This window comes from Amblyomma americanum, chromosome 6, assembly GCF_052857255.1.
Source record: "Amblyomma americanum isolate KBUSLIRL-KWMA chromosome 6, ASM5285725v1, whole genome shotgun sequence".
NCBI lineage: Eukaryota > Metazoa > Arthropoda > Arachnida > Ixodida > Ixodidae > Amblyomma > Amblyomma americanum.
The window spans coordinates 69,992,401-70,004,149 of NC_135502.1; the positions used below are offsets into that span (position 1 = coordinate 69,992,401).

At 49.0% G+C, this 11,749-nt stretch overlaps 1 long non-coding RNA gene across 1 annotated transcript; it reads left to right on the top strand.

Annotated features, from left to right (window-relative positions):
• Positions 1 to 631: 631 nt before the first annotated feature.
• Positions 632 to 11,462, top strand: LOC144094762 (uncharacterized). Its single transcript, XR_013306563.1, has 3 exons — positions 632 to 746; positions 909 to 1,028; positions 11,281 to 11,462. It is a non-coding gene; the product is annotated as an uncharacterized LOC144094762 (long non-coding RNA).
• Positions 11,463 to 11,749: the final 287 nt, after the last annotated feature.

Genomic DNA, 11,749 nt, shown 5'->3' on the forward strand with positions numbered 1-11,749 from the left:
GGTAGTGATGTACTCGTGTTGAGTGTGTGTTTAAGGGCGAAAGCCTTTAATGGCTCATACTGCCGTTCGCAGAGGGTGCCGGCACTAATAAAGATAGCAGAAAGAGAATGATTGTTTCAGAGAGAGGAGGGGAAAATAAACCTAGAGCACAAGTTTGAGAACTGTAGAGTAATTAGTAAATTAATTTTAGGTAAAAATGTCGAAATTGCATCAAAATAGCGCGGCCGTCGATATAGCCACGGGAACAGTGTGACATCACATTCACCTAAAGCCGTCACCGCGTAAGAAAATTGTCACAGAATGGTTTGAAAAACGTCGTATTTGTGTCAAGTTAAAAAAAAATTTCTATTAAGCGTAATTAGCTTAAGATCCCCGAAAGATGTATAATTTGGGTATCAATATAGCCAAGAAAACGGTCTGACGTCACATCCACCAGGTCGTCATGGCATAGTGAAAATTGTGACAGAATGATCAGAAAAACGTCGTGTTGTTGTCAAATTAGATAAAAAAATGTGTAATTAGGCGTAAGTAACACTTAAGAATCCCTAAAATTGCGTATTTTGGGTATCATTATAGCCACAGGAATGGTGTGACGTCACATCCACCGGAAGTCGTCGCGGCATAGTGAAAATTGACACAGAATGGTCGGATTTCGCGCCTCAGCACTTGAGTTGCCAAAGTGTCTCGCAATTTTTTTCGATACCATTCGCCTTCTGCACTAAGGGACGCGTTAAAAATTCGCGACGGTAGGCGGCTCGGCTACTTATGATCTCACAAGTGTCAATTGGCGCCAGTTTGCTTCGTGATCGCACTGGTTGTAGGTCGGCGTTCGCTGGATGGAACGTACTAGCAGCGTGTGCCTGGGCGCAGACCTCAGAGACTTCTTTCTTTCATTCTCCTCGGCACAGATTCGGTGTCCAAAGGAATACAGTCCGCTCCGCGCGCAAACCGAGAAGCGCCACGCCTCGCCTGCAGCGGTGGTGCCCGTGCCTTCACTCAAAAAGGACCACATCTAGCGGCACAACCAGGTATGTACCTTTGTCCTTTATGCGGCTGGCTTTCCAGAGCAATTATTGCAACGTTTAGGCTTAGGTCAAGAAGCTGCCGCTGTACGTTTGTACGTGTTTAGCTCTGCTGATACATGCTGAAATTACCACCGCGCTACTCCATAGTTCTGCCTGGCCCTATTAAGGCGAAAGCCTTTCTTGTTTCATGAGTGGGGTGGACGGAAGCTGTAGACGGAAGTTGTAGATGGAAGTTGCCCGCTTGAACTGTCAATGATAAGTTGTGTGAGAAATGAAACAAAAAAGCAAAGTTGATTAAGCAACATTTCTTAAGCAACGTATATGTAATGAAATGAACCAGAAAGTACAAATAGAAACAAAAGTAACAAACAAATAGAAAATAAAAATAACGAAAACCAAGAATAAAAAATGAACAACGAAAACAAAAATGACAAAAAAATTTGACGACAGCATGCTGCAGTGTTGCCAGGGGTGGGGGCGGTCCACGGAATGGAACGCCATCGCATGTTCTGCGCGAAGCTTTACCTGTTGGACAGTTTAATTAAAGGAAAGACGCATGTCTCGCATATCTTGGTGGACACCCGAACTGCGCCGTAAGGAAGGAGGAGGAGGATTAACATTTTTCGTTGACAAAAGTAGCAGACGGTGTGGAGTTATAAGAAAGTTTTAGTTTCACGTACGTAGAGGGTTCACGTACGCAAACGTGAGAAGTCTACGTAGCGTGCACGTAGGTCGTTTGAAATCCTTATAGTTACACGTACGCGAAGCACGCTGCGCATTACGCCTAGCGCCATCTACTAAGAAACACAGACACTGGTTGTAGCCTAAATCATCCAACACAAGTCTTTAAGCCAAGCCATTCATAGCGAGACCGTTGCTATGAGGACGACCAACGCTACTTCGTCAGCCTTAATAGCTGAAAAATCGCTGTTCTGTCTGAAAAACAAAAGCTATTTGTCGCTTGAAACCTTATGCGAGGGTAAGAATGGGCAAATCGAAGGCGAATACAAGTTTAGAACACGATATCGCCTCGTGGGATTAGCGACGAAGCTGTTATCGCCGTGAAGCGGCGGGCAGGGTGCCGCCATGTTTGTCTACGCTACGTACGCAAGCAACGCAAAGACCGCAACGTAAAAATCCGAATCTCACGTACGTACGTGAGACTCGCGCATACCCTTTGCGTTCTGCGCATGCGCACTGGTCACCCGTAAGAGCTCTACGTACGTGAAGCCTCTACGTACGTGAAACTAAAACTCTCTATAGTTCCGGCACGTCGCCATGAGCCCGTGGCGTTCGGCGACTTCTAGGCCTCTTCTCACAACCCGGATCTGTATGCGGCGGCTGCGTTTTTATGGAGGCAAAACGTTAAGGCGCCCGTGTGCTGTGCGATGTCAGTGCACGTTAAAGATCCACAGGTGGTTGCAATTATTCCGGAGCCCTCCATTACGGCACCTCTTTCTGCCTTTCTTCTTTCACTCCCTTCTTTATCCCTTCCCTTATGGTGCGGTTCAGGTGTCCAACGATATTTGAGACAGACACTGCACGATTTCATTTCGCAAAAAACAATTATGTTCGAGTCGGAACTCAGCAATGCGGCCTCCCATTTGTCTAAATTCGAGAGCTGCAAAGCTCGAGAAGGGGACTCCCGAGGGCAAGCCCAGATTATGTGGGATAGAGTGGCATATTGGCCACATGGTTTACAGGAAGAGGAGTAGACCCCAGGGTATATGCGGGAATATATCGCGGGGTTGGGGAAGGTGTTAGTTTGGAGTTGCCTCCATGCAACTTCATGGGGTTTGGTGAGAGAAATATGTGCGGTGAGATATAGAGGCCTAACTAAGCGGTAGTGCATGGTGATGTCATGAAATTTAACCATACGATCTCTCGCCGTCCGCAGGACGGGTGTCACCACATCCCGGTCGACGAATCCTCGTGCATAATTGTGGGCCGCCTCGTTCCTTAGATGGGATGGGTACGCAGGGGCAGAGATCAGTCGGATCGGGCGGAGTTTGAGATTGGTGGAGTGGAGGAGAGATAGAGATATAGGATAGGGTTTAGCTTTAGTTAACCCTGGTCGAAAGCGAAAAGCCGCCTCTCCCTGGCTACGTTTGTGGTCGAGAGACTGGCGGTTTCCACAGATAGTCATATTTGAACACACAGAGTAGTAGGCGTTTTTTATTTGTTAAATACCTTGCTTGCCCTAGACGACATTAAAGGCGCTCACACAAGAGAGCATATATTTATTTTATTTATTTATTACATACTGCAGACCCTTGGGTCCAAGCTTAGAGGCATTAGAATAAACACAAATAATAATGAACAAAACAGGAACAGACAAGTACACATTTATACAATTACTAGTCAAACTGTAGCCAGTTAACCATGGTTCCAGTCCGATAATGACCGAGGAAAAAAGGAAAATGTAGAAGAATCAGTTCGAGCATAATAAGGTGTGAACGAGTCAGGATGGTGATGTCTTGTGTGGTGCGTTAATGCAGGCGTTATATAAGGTAATTTATTCATTTGAAGTTTGTTGTTAAGAAGGAGGGAAAGGAATTCAAGTCTGAACTGCTTTAGACGTGATTCAAGGGTAGGTATAAAATTATCTGCCATAATTTTACAGGGAGAGTGAGTCCGTGCAAATTTTGAAGCGAACAGCATCACTACGCTAGTAAACACCTCGCTTCGCGCGAGCCGGCGTATGTCGGAGCACGAGTGACGTCACGCACGGCGCAGGTGGCCGCCGCCGACTCCGTCGCCTGACCTTTCGTTTCTTTCTCTCTCTCGCTCCCTAGTCACTACTGCGCATGCGCCAGTAGTAGCACCGAGCACTGGTGTCCCGCCGCTGCGCAGCGCTGCACCTTTCCTCGAAAATCCAACTATCAGTTTCGCTTTCTTCTTTCGCTCCCTCCTTTACCCCTTTAGTTGCGGCGCGGTTCGGGTGTCAACCGGTTCGGGTGTCAACCGAGGTATGTGATACTGTTACTGTGCCATTTCCTTTCCTCAAAAACCAAACAAAACAAGTGAGCCGGCGGCGTTCATAGTGTTCATTGGCGTTGACAGCTTTGCAAAGGCCGTTCATTTTCACGAAAGGAAAGGCGCACAACCGGCTCCGTGGGTCAGTGGAGACCTCAATCTCGCTTTCGCATTGTATATCCATGATTAGCTGAGCTAATCCAAATTAATTTTATTAAATATAAATCTAACTGTCTTTCTTTGTATTATTTCAAGGTGACTGATATTTGACTTAGTGTGAGGATCCCATGAAATACATGCACACTCGAGCTACATGTCAACTCTACTTTGCAAATTCGGCAAGACTGAAGTTTCAGCCTAAGTTTTCATGCGTTCTTATTTCTGTGTTCCTATGTCAACTGTTCTGTATTATATTTAGGTGTTCCAAATTTTTACTGATGATGTATAGTGCCTTGTTTCCCTGTATTTGCTTGTCCCCTTTTAAATTTGGTCTTGATGTTTAGCCGCCTCCCTTACACAATGCCAACGGGCCTGCAAGGTATTTAAAAAAAATAATTGTTTTTGGGGAAAAGAAATGGGACAGTATCTGTATTATATATCGGCGGACACCTCAACCGCGGCGTAAAAGAAGGAATAAAGGAGGGAGTGAAAGAAGAAAGAAAGAAAGAAAGAAAGAAAGAAAGAAAGAAAGAAAGAAAGAAAGAAAGAGGTGCCTTAGTGGCGCACTCCAGAATAATTTCGGCCACCTGGGGATCTTTAACGTGCACGGACGTCGCACAGTCCCGCCTTGGCATTGGCGGGTTTTCAATGGACGATTGCTGACACCGCCACGTTCTGGGAACATAAGCACATTGAGGCAAAATTCGGTTCGAAACCTACACACGCAAACCGCAGATTAATACACAACGGCCCAACGAGAGTCTTGAGGGCCATGGAACAGTCTTCATTCTTTGATGCGGTGGCCGAAGCTCAGTTGGCTTCGGCGAGCGGATTGGATTTGGAGGTGGAGAGATTTCACTACATTTTCAATAAGACGCGCAGAAAAAAATCGACTGTAAGGCCGGATACGGGTCGCCAGAGGGACGGTTTCTATGTGTTTAGTGGCCTCCGGAGCTCGGTGCTGAGCGCTGCCGAGGTCGCGCTCTCCGGAGATGATTTCAGCGCTGTAAGGAGTATGAATTGTGGAAATTTTACATCCACATTTATTACGAGGCGTTAAAGGAATTTAGGGAAAACGTTGCGAACGCACGACAATCACAACTAGAGAGATGCTCATTAAGAGCAGACTTTTTGGCCGCAATTTTAAGGTCTGCGTGCATCGTTGAGTGTGCCACCAGCGGAGCGTTCGGATGGGTCATTAACTACATCTTTGTTGGAGACTGCCCAAACAATTTTAAACTGTCAGGTGTGTTCGGACGACCAATGATTGGGTTTACCCATTCATGTCAATTTGCGTGCGACCGCGGCAGACTCAACGTTGGGTGGGCCGGACGACATTCCGTTCACTTACGGAGAGTTAGAATTGGCTTTTTCCGAGGTTAAGAACGGCACTGCGTCTAGTTTGGACGGGCTCACCAAGAAAGTGGTCCGCGAATTATGGAACATGCATCCACGGTTTTTCATTTTCGTTTTTTTTTTGCGGCCGTGCGGCTCTCTCCCTTTCCGGTGACTTGGCGTAAGGGTCGCACATTTTTTCTTTTGAAGACGGGCAGACAGCCTCATGCGACTACGTCCTACCAGCATATTGTCATGAATTCTGTCTTTTGAAAAGTGCTACTGATCCGGAGTTCCCGGGTTCGAACCCGACCGCGGCGGCTGCGTTTTTATGGAGACAAAACACTAAGGCGCTCGTGTGCTGTGCGATGTCAGTGCACGTTAAAGATCCCTAGGTGGTCGAAATTATTCCGGAGCCCTCCACTACGGCACACCACTCTTCCTTTCTTCTTTCACTCCCTCCTTTATCCCTTCCCTTACGGCGCGGTGCAGGCGTCCAACGATATATGAGACAGATACTGCGCCATTTCCTTTCCCCCAAACCAATTATTATTAATAACAATATTATTATTATTATTATTATTATTAAATTGCTGGAGCGTCTCCTGTATGATGTCCTCTACCATTTCTTGACGCGGCAAAATTTTTTACATTGGAATCAATTCGGCTTCACGAGACAGCGTAGCGCCGTTCAGGCGCTTTACGCGCTGGTCACTGAATTGCGAGTGTTGCGCGCGGACGGCCTCCACGTGCTGCTCATTTCCATCGATTTCAGGGCGGCTTTTGACAGTGTGTGGCGCCCCCTGGTGCTGAGCTCGCTTGGCCAATGGGGGTGTCCGAGAAACCTCTGCGCATTGCTCCGGTCGTTTTTGTCCGACCGAGAGGTGGTCTTCCACTCTCACGCGGGTGACGCGGTCGCGTGTCCCACCTCGTGCAGCCTGCAGGGATCTCCCTTGTCACCGCTCCTCTGGAACATCGTGGTGCGTGGATTGCTTGAGCTGCCGATGCCAGAGGGCGCATAGCTACAGGCCTATGCTGACGACGTCGTCGCCATTGTGCTTGCGCCAAACAGAAAGGAGATCACGGCTTTGGCGGAGGGTGCGCCCGGACGAGTGGCCACGTGGGCGAGGGTGTCCATCAGTAGAGAGAAAAGTGTGTGCGTTCTCAGTTCCCCTCTCAGTGGGGGAATGGGACGTACGCCGCCCGCCGTACGCCTGGACGGAGCCCGCCTCTAGTCAAGGCCATCCGTTCGCTTGCTGGACATGGTCTTCGACCGTACCTTGACCTCCATAGCTCGCGGGGATCAGCTCAAGGAGCATGCCGAGTTGCTCTCTGCCCGTCTGAGTTCTTTCTTGCAGCTTAGCGGCACCCCGGCTCCCAACCAACAGCGGGCGCTTTACTCGCAGGTTGTCTTGCCCACCCTCATGTATGCGTCCCCTGTTTGGTGGACGCAGAGTCCCTATTCAGGCTTGCGTGCTCGTTTGGTGTCGGTGCAGTGGGCCCCGCTTTTAGCGTTGGTGCGCGCTTACACCACTACGAGCAAAAAGGAACTCCAAATTTTATTGGGGGCACAGCCTCTGCAGTTTGACCTTGATAGGTTGGGTGCAAAGTTTGCGCTGTTGACGCGGGGATTGGATTGGAGGCCTCCTTTGGCGAGAGGTCGTTTCGCGCATCAGAAGTGACGGTGCCATTCGACGACACGCTCCAGCACCCTGCAGAAGTTCCTGAATTCCGGCACGTCCATCTGAGTGTGGCGGATGCAGCTGCTTGATCCGCCGCGGTGGCTCAGTTGTTAAAGCGCTCGGCTACTGATCCGGGGTTCCCGGGTTCGAACCCGACCGCGGCGGCTGCGTTTCGATGGAGGCGAAATGCTAAGGTGCCCATGTGCTGTGCGATGTCAGTGCACGTTAAAGATCCTCAGGTGGTCGAAATTATTAAAGCGAAAGCTTCGCAGTTCGCCGTGGCGGTGCTCCGAGGAGGCACATGATATCACAACGCGTGCCTCGCCGCAGATATTTCTCTCTCTCGCTCCCTAGTCACTACTGGGCATCCGCCACTAGTAGCACCGAGCCACAGGTGTTCCACCGCTGCGCAGCGCAGCGCCTTTCCTCAAAATCCAACTTTCAGTTTTCTCTTTCTTCTCTCCCTCCCTTTTTTATCCCTTACTTTACGGAGCGTTTCGGGTGTCCACCGAGATATGTGAGGTGGTTACTGCGCCGTTTCCTTTGACTGCGTTCATAGAGTTCATTGGCGTGGACAACTTTGCAAAGGCCGTTCATTTTCATGAAATGGAAAGGCGCACAATCGGCTCCGTGGTTCAATGGAGACCTTAATCTCGCTTTCATGCACGTGGCGTTGGTGTCCAACTGCAAAAGCCTGCTTTGATTGCGTTCCGCATTCTGGATAGGCAGCGAGCCCTCCCTGCCACCCTGGGAGGTGGCATGCAGTTAATGGCTGACCGCGAGAAATTGGCCACCAAATGAACGCTGCGGCCTAGCTGTTGCTGCAGTGCCGCACGTCAGCCACAACGCTGTTAGCGCTAATGCATTCAGTCCACATCTCTCTCTACATGTATCAAAGCATGAATGAGGCATCCGCATATCCAGGGAGCCAGTTATGCACCCATCCTTCCCTCAAAGCCATCGCCGTCTAGAACATTGTCAGCGCCAATGAACACAGTGATCGCCATCTTTCGCTTTGTATAATAATAATAATAATAATAATAATAATAATAATAATAATAATAATAATAATAATAATAATAATAATAATAATAATAATAATAATAATAATAATAATAATAATAATAATAATAATAATAATTAGTTTTGGGGGAAAGGAAATGGAGGGGTATCTGTCTTATATATCGTTGGACACCTGAACCACGCCGTAAGAGATGGGATAAAGGAGAGAGTGAAAGAATAAAGGAAGAAAGAGGTGCCGTATTTGAGGGGTCCGCAATAATTTCGACCACCTGGTGTTCTTTAATGCGCACTGGCATCGCACAGCGCACGGGCGCCTTCGCGTTTGGCCTCCATATAAACGCAGCCGCCACTGTCGGGTTCGAACCCGGGAACTCCGCACCTTGATTTTTTTCTGGAACCCTCCACTGCTGCACCACTTTCATCATTTCTTCTTTCACTCCCTCCTTTATCCCTTTCCTTACGGCGCGGTTGAGGTGTTCGCCGATATGCGAGAGAGAGAGATACTGCGCCATTTCCTCCCCCCCCCAAAAAAAACAATTTGGCCGCGTTGCTTGCCGTGCACGTTTATACAGATGGATCCTTATACAGATGGTGCTGCCTTTGTGGCGATGTCTCCGTCCGGTCGCATCTTGCGGGTGGGGTGATTCAGAGGAGAGATCGCTTCCGGTGCATTTTGCGCCAAGGTAAATGCTTTTGAGGAGGCGCTGAGATATGTGGCGTCGTTGCGGGGGACGATCCCGGTCCACTTTTATACGAACTCGCTATCTCTCTTGGCAGCACTGGCGACCTATGAAACGAGGGACGCAAGGATTTTTTAGATCAAATCACCACTAACTGACCTACTGTCAGTGCGTCAGGTCGAACTCTTTCATGTGGCGGCACACGCCGGTGTGTTCGGAAACGAGAGTGCAGATGTGGTCGCCTCCAAAACGAGTTGGTCATCTCGGGTGAGGAAGTCGCACTTGTCTAGATTGTCGCATTTGTCGAGTGTGCAGAGTGCTAAAATCGGTTGAGGCCATCCAGTGGCAATACTGATGGTTGGAAAATAACGAACAAACTGGAATTTACGCCTGGGTGCCTTGTGTTCTCAACATCCCCGATCAGTTTCCGCCGCCGAAGCCATTAGTCGCAATTTTAACCGGACACGGTCGGTTTCCGACGTATTTGCACAGATTTGGCTTGGCGTCGTCTTTGGTGTTTCCTTGTGGGCACGCCGTCGGCGACGTCGTTCATTATTTGAATCACTGTACTTTTACCCGCGACATTGTCGCGCGCCTTCCGCGACCGTTTGCGGGAGAGACGCACACGGTGGTGGGGCGTCGCTGGCTGGATGACCACCGCTGCCGCGCTTTGCTCACGCGGATCGTTGCCGTGGTGAGAGAGGCGCTTCCAAATTATACGATATCGAGATAACGGTACCATCATTTTTATTGCGAAGCAATACTACTTTAGGTCGCACTTCAGCCCGTTCCGTGGCGAGGCGGTGGTAGGCACCATTGACCTTTAGCGTGACCTCGCTGCGTGACGTCACACCAAGTGACCTAGAGTGACGTCACACCAGCTGTGTAAAAACGGGGCCCCATCTCACGCCGTCGCGAGGCGAGGCGGTAGCCACCAACGGCGGCCTAACTCCCGCTCCTCTCACCAGGGGCGCAACATTTACTACTACATCAATAAATACGCCTATCAGAAGCTGCTCGAACATTGGCGCGCCAAGGGAATCGACGACTTTAAGTTTTTCGGCGACAACGCCGTAACGTGGGAACCCCTTCCAGTGGATTACCCGTGCCCGGACGGTTTGACGTGTAGCAACGGTCGATTCGTGTTCACGAAAAGTGGGTGTGAAGCCACGTCGTGCACGCCGTTCGAGCCATACCGTCGTCTCGGCGGTCCGTCAAAGACGCCGCCCAACCCCATAAAGCGGTCTACTCGAACCATGTTCAACAAAAATAAAAACGCGTTTTGCTACCTGGACGATTGCTTCGCAATCACCAGGTTTAACCAAGCTAAGCTACGGCCGTTTTTTGTCATTCGAATGGTTCAAGGGTGACCGTGGCACATTTACAGACCAACAGAGGTGGACGCATATACGTCCGCCTTTCCAGCGGTTATGTCTCGGTGTTTTTTAACGCGACAGCGTTAAGGAGCTCGTGTCGCAGAAAAGTCGGTGTCGTCGGCGTCACCCTCCGGCTCCTCCTCGCAATTTACGCCCCTGCTCCAACAGATAGCGCGCGACGGTGGCGCAAAGAAAGGAAAAGACGCCTGTCACATAGTTCGGTGGAGACCAAACCGCGCCGTAAGGAAAGGAAAATGAAATGAAAATTTATTTTGAGGAAAGGAAGTGACGCGTCTCACATATCTCTCGTTCCGGAGCAGTGGGGCCGCGCGGGCACGCATTAATCACGCGGTGAGCGGCGAACAACGCAGCGCACACCCAAAGCGCGTTCACCACGAAGCTTGCGGCTTGCTGCCCGTTCGTTCGGGGCGGAAGCTATGCTGGCGTTCATGGCATCAGGTTTGTCGACAACGATGTGCCGACGACGATGTGCCGACGAACTAAGACTGCAGCTTGAGTCCCGCGCGTTTCGGCAAGGCGCCTGGTAGCGCTTCTACGTGGTTTGCCGCTCCGAGCGTCTGTTTCACCGTATGTAGCAGAGCGATTTGTCTAACGGGCAAGGCGTCGCGCCGAACGGGTGATGGCGTTCCGTGGACTCCCTGGCAGTGCTGCAACACGCTGTCACGTTCCACTCTTAAAGGCGAAGCTTAAGCGTCCTCTATTTTTGTAATCAGTGTGTTTAATTGCGAATGTTATTTTTATTAGTGTTTTATAATTTGTTTATAACATGTTATTTTAATTAGTGTTTATTATTATTATTAATATTTTTAAAGTTTTAATTACTTTTTTCTTTAATTATTTTAATTAGTGTTTTATTAACGGTGCGAGTGACATACATACAGGCCCGTGCCTTCTTCATTTTCACCTTTCACTACGAGGAAAGGCTCAAACCGTCATTGAAATTTTTTTCTTCCCGTTTTTTTGCTTTCTCTTTGTCCTTTGTTTACCTTTCTTTCGCCTGCAGGTGCGCCCGTCATCATTTGCACATGTCTTCTACCAATCATGAACCGTCATCTGCATGAGAACTCGCCCGCCTCACGCCTCTGCGCCTGCAAGAATTTTTTCCTGCCTTTCCTACATGAATATTTCCTCTGTCTTCATCGTCATTGTTTTATTTTCCTTCTTATTTTCTTTATTTTGTTCTTGACACCTTCATCGCTCTTCATAAAAGCGTTCTTTAATAAAAAAACGAGCTCTGCGAAGCATCGTCATCCCTCAGTGCTCGTTTTAGCCCTTCCGACACCGGTTTACGGTGCTCCGCTTTATTTTTCCCATTGGACTTTTTCCACAAAATTAGCCTCTTTGGCGGAATGGGCCCTGTTATTTTAGTTGCGATTGGTTTAAGCCTGTTGATGCTTGGCAGGTGCAGGCAACTTTCTCATTCCGCTTTATTTTTGCAGTTGAATTTCTGATTTTAGCCTGGAATGACACTC